We start from the raw sequence: 6,429 nt of genomic DNA, 5'->3' as shown, positions 1-6,429 counted from the left end.
TGCTTTGCCCCTGCAACTCACTGTTTCCTTCCTTCCAAGACATGGTCCATCTGTCTTCGGTCCCTTTCATTCCTTGGCTCAGCAAGAGAGACTCTGAGGTGGGGGTAACCTTGTCTCCCCCCAACCTTCCATAGAATGTTCTGGGCCCCGTGTTTCTGCGCTCTGAGTCTGGGCAGAGCCCACAGCTCTGCAGCACTGGGCATGTGTCAAAACTGTGGCATATGTCTGGTTGGTTCTTGTCACCCATGAGATGAGTATCTGGCAGAAATGATGGGGGCCTCGGCTTCATTGGGGGTGCAGTGGGGATGTTCTGCAGTTTCTGCCCTAAGATGCCCACAGAAAATTGGAGCCCCAAACTACTGTTGAAAACCACTTTATTTGTCTCTGTCTCCAGAAGACCCTTAAGGTCATGTTCCAAGGTTCACGAAAGGGCAGAGTCACTGCATGCTGTAAGCGAGGGTCAGGGGGTCGACGGGAAAGGGGAAGGGTTCTTTGGGGGGGACCAAGGGGCTCCTTCCTGTATGGCTGCTTTTGGGGTCTTTTGGAGAGCTTGCTGACAAGATTTTCTGGGTGGTCTGGTGATCATTTTTGGAAGTGGGGGTCCTGGACTGGGCTTGTGAGGTACCCACCAGGGTTTCTGAAAGAAAAGGAGGGAGGTGGGAAGATGGGGGAGGGCTTGAAGCTGAAGCACAGCATGGAGGGCTTGATTTTCGGCATTCCATATGGTCCCCTGAGCACTGCCAAAAGTGATTTCTGAGCCAGGAGTAAGGCCTGAGCATTGTCATGCGAGGCCCACAATCCAAAAAGAGAGATGGAAGAAGGAAGAAGGAAGCAGGGAAGGAGGCGTCTCCATACCTGGAGCTATAGCACTGGAGTGTGGGGCTTTTAAGGTGAAAAGGGTACCCCTAGATCTCAGCATCTGTCACCCCAATCCCTACAGTACTGGGTTTTGAGCCATGTCCCTAGAACACTCCTCCTCAGTCTTGGCACAAATGCTAAGCTGATATCCACCTCTTCCCTCAGACACAGACATGGTCTCTTCCCTCAGGCATAGACATGGCCTCCTCTCTCCTTTAGGCATCAACATGACCACTTATCTCAGCCATAGGCATACTATCTGAGGCTTCCTCCCTCAGGCATAGGCATGGCCTCCTTCTTCAGACATAGACATGGCCTCCTCTCTCAGACATAGTTATGGCTTCTTCCCTCAGACATAGGCATGGCCTCCTCCCTCAGACACGGCCTGCTCCTTCCAGCTGAAGCCAAGCTTTCCCTACTGAACTGCACTGGACCTGGATGTCCTGCTCCCACCCTGACCTGTCCCTCTCCATCCCTGAGAGGCTGCAGAACCTTGACCAGCTCCACATTCCTCTGCTCGGTGACCCTGAGTCAGGGCTGACAGGTCTCCAGCAGGGCCCGGATATGGGACACCGGCCTTTCCCATATTGCCCCTGGCACCCCTGGTTGGGCCTCAGTCATCCCCAGGTTGTGGTTCTCAGAGGCTGGGAGGTGTGGTGGGTCCAGGGCTTAGGGAGTGCCATATGCTGCCCTGAGTTTGCACCCACACACCGCCTGTCTGCTCACCCTGCCAGGATCCCATTGACACACTGACCCCTCCAGTTATTAGGCCCGACGTCAGCTGTTGGCAGAAGATGAGTTTCAAGGTGACTTTTCAATTACTAGTATTTGTCATGTAAACAGAGGCAGGAGACCCCGGGACTTTGGTCTTGGTGTGATGGGCCCAGCCAAGGGGAGTCGCATCTTCGAGATGAATGTGGGTCCACGCTGGGCCAATAACTGACCTCAGGAGGCCAGCAGGAATGAATGAGGGGAGGCATGCTGCAAGTTCTGATAGATTATGGTGGGGGCAGGACCCAGTTTTCTTAATATGATGGGGCCTTCTGATGTCACCCTTCCAACTGTCAGAGCTAGCAATGCCGTTTCTAGAATTCCCCCAAGCCCTCCCTACATTAAAGATGCATTCTACTCTCACTCATTGTCATGCTAGTTGTCAGTGTAGTTATTTCTCTAACTGCACTCACCACTCTTTGTAGTGAGCTTCATATCGTGAGCTGGACCTTTCAGCCCTCATCTCTTTTGTCTCTGGGTGTCATTACAATGTCTTTTTTTTCCCCTTACATCCCATAGATATGGGAGACCATTCTGGGTCTATCTCTCTCCCTCTGACTTATTTCACTCAGCATAATAGATTCTATGTACACCCACATATAGGAAAATTTCAGGACTTTATGTCTCCTGATGGCTGCATAATATTCCATTGTGTATATGTACCACATCTGTTGTTGAGCATCTGGTTTGTTTCCAGATTCTGGCTATTGTAAATAGTGCTACAATGAATAGAGGTGTGCAGAAGGCATTTTTGTGTTGTGTTTTTGTGTGCCTAGGATATATCCCTAGGAATGGTATAGCTGGATCATATAAAGCCCCCTAATTTTAAAGTTATAATTAAAGTTTCTTAGGGACAGAGACCTTTTTCTTCCCCTCACTCCATAGTGCCCCAGTCTTGCCCCACTGGGGCAAGTCAGGTGGAGAAGTGCCCTGATAATGTCCATCTCCACCAAAGACCAGCAACAAGCCTGGGGCTTTCGAAGTGTTGGTTCCCCCATTTGTAGAATGAGACTCTATTTGCTACACTGAGATTTGAGTCAGAGAAAGTTTAGAAGGATTTTCTGCATTTAAATCAAACAAATAAAAAAAATGCAGGTAAGGGTCAGGGAGGAGACAGGTCAAGTGGCCAGGCTCCTGCCTGGCTTTGATGGGGTCAGGAATGGCCCTGGGAAAATCCCTGAGCACCACCAGGCATGGGTTCGACCCAGCAAGACCCCTGAGGTGTGTATAGCCTGTGTAGAGGGCTGCTTTGGTATCTGGGGTTCAGCTTCCCCATCTCAGATGGACCCAAGGCCCCTACATCAGGGCTGATGCAGGGTGTGGCCAGTCTAAGCTGCCCCTGGTGGGAGAAATCAGATGCCACAAAAGCCCCCCACCGGTAGGGCCAGGACCCCTCTGGGTGGAGGTGTCCAGAAAGGGTGTCATGGGCCAGCCCACTATGTCAGGCTCCCATCCACCAGTTGCACTCACTCTTCACATGGTGCAAATTGGGGGACCAGACATTCTGTCTGCATAGCTAACTGTCCAATGGAGGGACAGGTGACTTAAGGGCCTTACAGAATTTTTGGCGACAGAAAAGGTTCAAATTGTATTCCAGTGAGAAGAAGCGATTGGGCAACTGACCCAGGCCAACAAGAACCAGGCTCGGAAGCGATGACTTAAGGAAACCCTCTGGAGCAATCGAAATTGAGCCAAGGAAGGATGAGGGGACTGGTTTTTGCAAACCCCACACCAGTGGCGCCTTTTCCTGTGTCCTGAGATGTCTGTGCCTGCCTCACCCCGGGTTCCCGCTGAGTCTGATGGTTGGAAATAGCTTGTGTGCTTGAGGAATATTCTGGGGCCACCAGAGAACCTGTTGCTCCTCTGCATCTGCTTAGCCAAGCCTTTCTTGAGAGATCTTCTGAGGTAAACTTTAACTCAGCCACTGGGCACAGCGAGCCCAAGTCCCCGGTGCCTCTGAGGCCATGCTGAGTTGGCTGGGCTGGGCTGGGCCTGGGCCTGAGTGGGTCACCTCCGAGCCCACCTTGCCCCCATCACGACTGAGCTGCATGGAGGCATCATGCGAGGTCTCCGGGACCCCTGTTTTGGCTTGCTCCCAGAATTACTCAGGGACACTTTCACTGGACACTAAGTCATATTGGGAAGGAAAATAGGGAGGGGTCACCTACTGACTGACCTATGTCGCCTGCCTAAGCCTCTCACACACACTGTGACTCACAAGGCTCTTCCTTGTCATCGGGCCAGTGGGAGGCCCCGGGCCAGGCCAGGGGTGCTCAGGCCCTGGCTGGATTCAGGCTCGTCTCACTGATATGCAGCTTCAGTTGTTGAAATCATCTTTGCTTTCTGTCTCTGTCTCTCTGTATCTCTCTGTCTCTCTGTCTCTGTATCTTTGTCTTTCTCTGTCTCTGTCTTTCTGTATCTCTCTGTCTCTGTAACTCTATCTCTATCTCTGTCTCTCTCTGCCTCTCTGTCTTTGTCTCTCTCTCTCTTTTAGTTCTGCAGATTGATTCTGGAAGCTTGTAAATAAGAGGGTCTCAGAGGGTTGAATGCTCTAGAAGTGATTGGAGAGTAAAAAGGCTAAAACTATGACTTCTGGTTTTTTGGGGTGGGGGGTGTTTGGCCCATGCTCAACTGTGCTCACTTCTGATTAGGGGCCATCCTCAGTGATGGGGACCGAACTCGAGTCGTTGTGTGCCAGACAAGTGCATTACTCACTGTACTATCTCTTGGGTCCTTGATGTGGATATTTTTCACGCAAGGGTTCTCAGGTGTGGGGATTACAGGCTAGCAATCCTGGGAGGGAGAGAGAAAGTGAGAGAAATGTCAAGCCCCATGGGGCTACCAAGTGAGAGAAGGAGAAGGAAGGGACTAGGCCAGATGTTCTTGGGAAACACGACCTGTGAACTTTGTCTCTACCCTTAAAATAAGGCTTCCTTCCTTCCTTCCTTCCTTCCCTCCTTCCTTCCCCTTCCTACTTTCTTCCCTCCCTCTTTCCTTTCATCTCCTTCTTCCTTCCTTCCTTTTTATCCTTCCTTCTTTCCTTCCTTCCCCTTCCTCCTTCCACCCCCTTCCTTCCATCACCTTCCTTCTTTCTTCCCTCCCTCCTTCATCCCATCTCTGTCCTTCCTTCTTTCTTTCCTTTCATCTCCCTCCTTCCTTCTTTCCACTTCCTTCCCCTCCCTCCCTCCCTCCCTCCTTTCCTTCCTTCCTTCCTTCCTTCCTTCCTTCCTTCCTTCCTTCCTTCCTTCCTTCCTTCCTTCCTTCCTTCCTTCCTTCCTTCCTTCCTTCCTTCCTTCCTTCCTTCCTTCCTTCCTTCCTTCCTTCCTCCAGTGTCATGTTCCCATTTCCCCCAGACTATCTTTTCCTCCTGACCCTGTCCCCGAGAATACCGGGCAGATCCAGGTCCCCAGTGGACCGTCTCAGAGGCGACCCTTGTCCGGCCTTTACGTAACCAGGCCGGTTGCACAAGAGCGCCCCGCAGTTGGGGTGAAAAGCCACCAAGTTCAGGTTCACAGGAGGAGTGTCTGGTCTTTTGTCTTGGGTCCAACCTCAGCTCAGGGACCAACTTATCACCTTATTTTCCTTCTTGACTCCTGTTTATCTCTCAGCCTGGTAAACACCCCACTCTGCCTGCCTTGGACCACATCTATCTTTCTGGTCAGCAGGAATCTACCTCTGACACTCGGCTGCCCCAAGGACCTTGGGGGTGCTGAGAGCGCCCCTGAAAAGTTTGGGGGCCGGGAGGAGGCTGGGGAGGGAGGAAACAAGGCCTGTTGCCGCCTGAAAAGGTTAGGAATGAGTCACCAGCATCCGGGAGAAAGCCAAGTAATAAGATGAATGCTTGTGGGCTGCCCTGCAGACAGCCAGGCTAATGGGGAGATGACGGTGGAGTGTGGGGGGAGCGTTCTGAGCCCCAGACAAGAGTGGGCGCGAGCGAAAACAAAGGCAGGAAGGATGAAAGGCAACAGAGGGGGCGCCCGGGGGAGGCTGCGCTTTGTCTCAGGAGCTGTGAAGGAACCAGACAAATTATAAGTATACTTTCTTTTGGAAACATGATCAGACAGTCTGGGGGGGCGGTGAGTGGTGTTCTGGAGACTTTTAAGCTATGCAGGGCAAAGGAATCACAGGTGCCCAAGTTTTCAGGGTTGCTTTGGGGGTGCTAATGGAGGTTAAGCCCAATCCCATGAGGTAGGCAGCTCAGCCATCTTGTGAAGCTACTTCCAGTTTCTGTTGAAGTAAGGGGTGCTGAGATCTGCATATCCACACCATAACCTACCAGAACCCTTGAAAGGGTGAGGGTCCATAGGGTGTCCAACCTCAGGGAGGAATCTTCAGGGGGGTTACTGGATCCCCAGTAAACCAGAGGTCTAGGCCTCCTCATAAAGGTCCCCTTAAAGGGCCAATTCTGAACATTTTGTTTTTGGCATCTGTTGGCAAGAACCCCTGCAAGGCCTAACACCAAACACCACCTGCCCTGCCAAGCTTGGTATCTTGGGAACAAATTGCACAATAAACACCAAACTCCACCCCTCCCAGAGCTGGCTGGTCTGGGGGTACTGGGAGACCCCAGCTGCAGAAGTATATCGGGACAGGAGGCTCAACCTGGGGTCTTCAGAAACTTTTTCCCTCACCAAGCCTGAGTTCTAGCCCCAGAAGTCCCTGTCAGTGAGGCTTTCTAGCTCTTTCTAGAAGGTTCTTTCTATTTCTCACCATACTATGGCCCCAGAATAAAGGAGCAGCTCCAGGGTTGGCACTCAGACCCCCCATCCCACCACCCACGGGGTCTCTGGAACCCCTGAT

This window comes from Suncus etruscus, chromosome 7 (genome assembly GCF_024139225.1).
Source record: "Suncus etruscus isolate mSunEtr1 chromosome 7, mSunEtr1.pri.cur, whole genome shotgun sequence".
NCBI classification, from domain to species: Eukaryota; Metazoa; Chordata; class Mammalia; order Eulipotyphla; family Soricidae; genus Suncus; species Suncus etruscus.
This window is presented reverse-complemented; position numbering follows the sequence as displayed.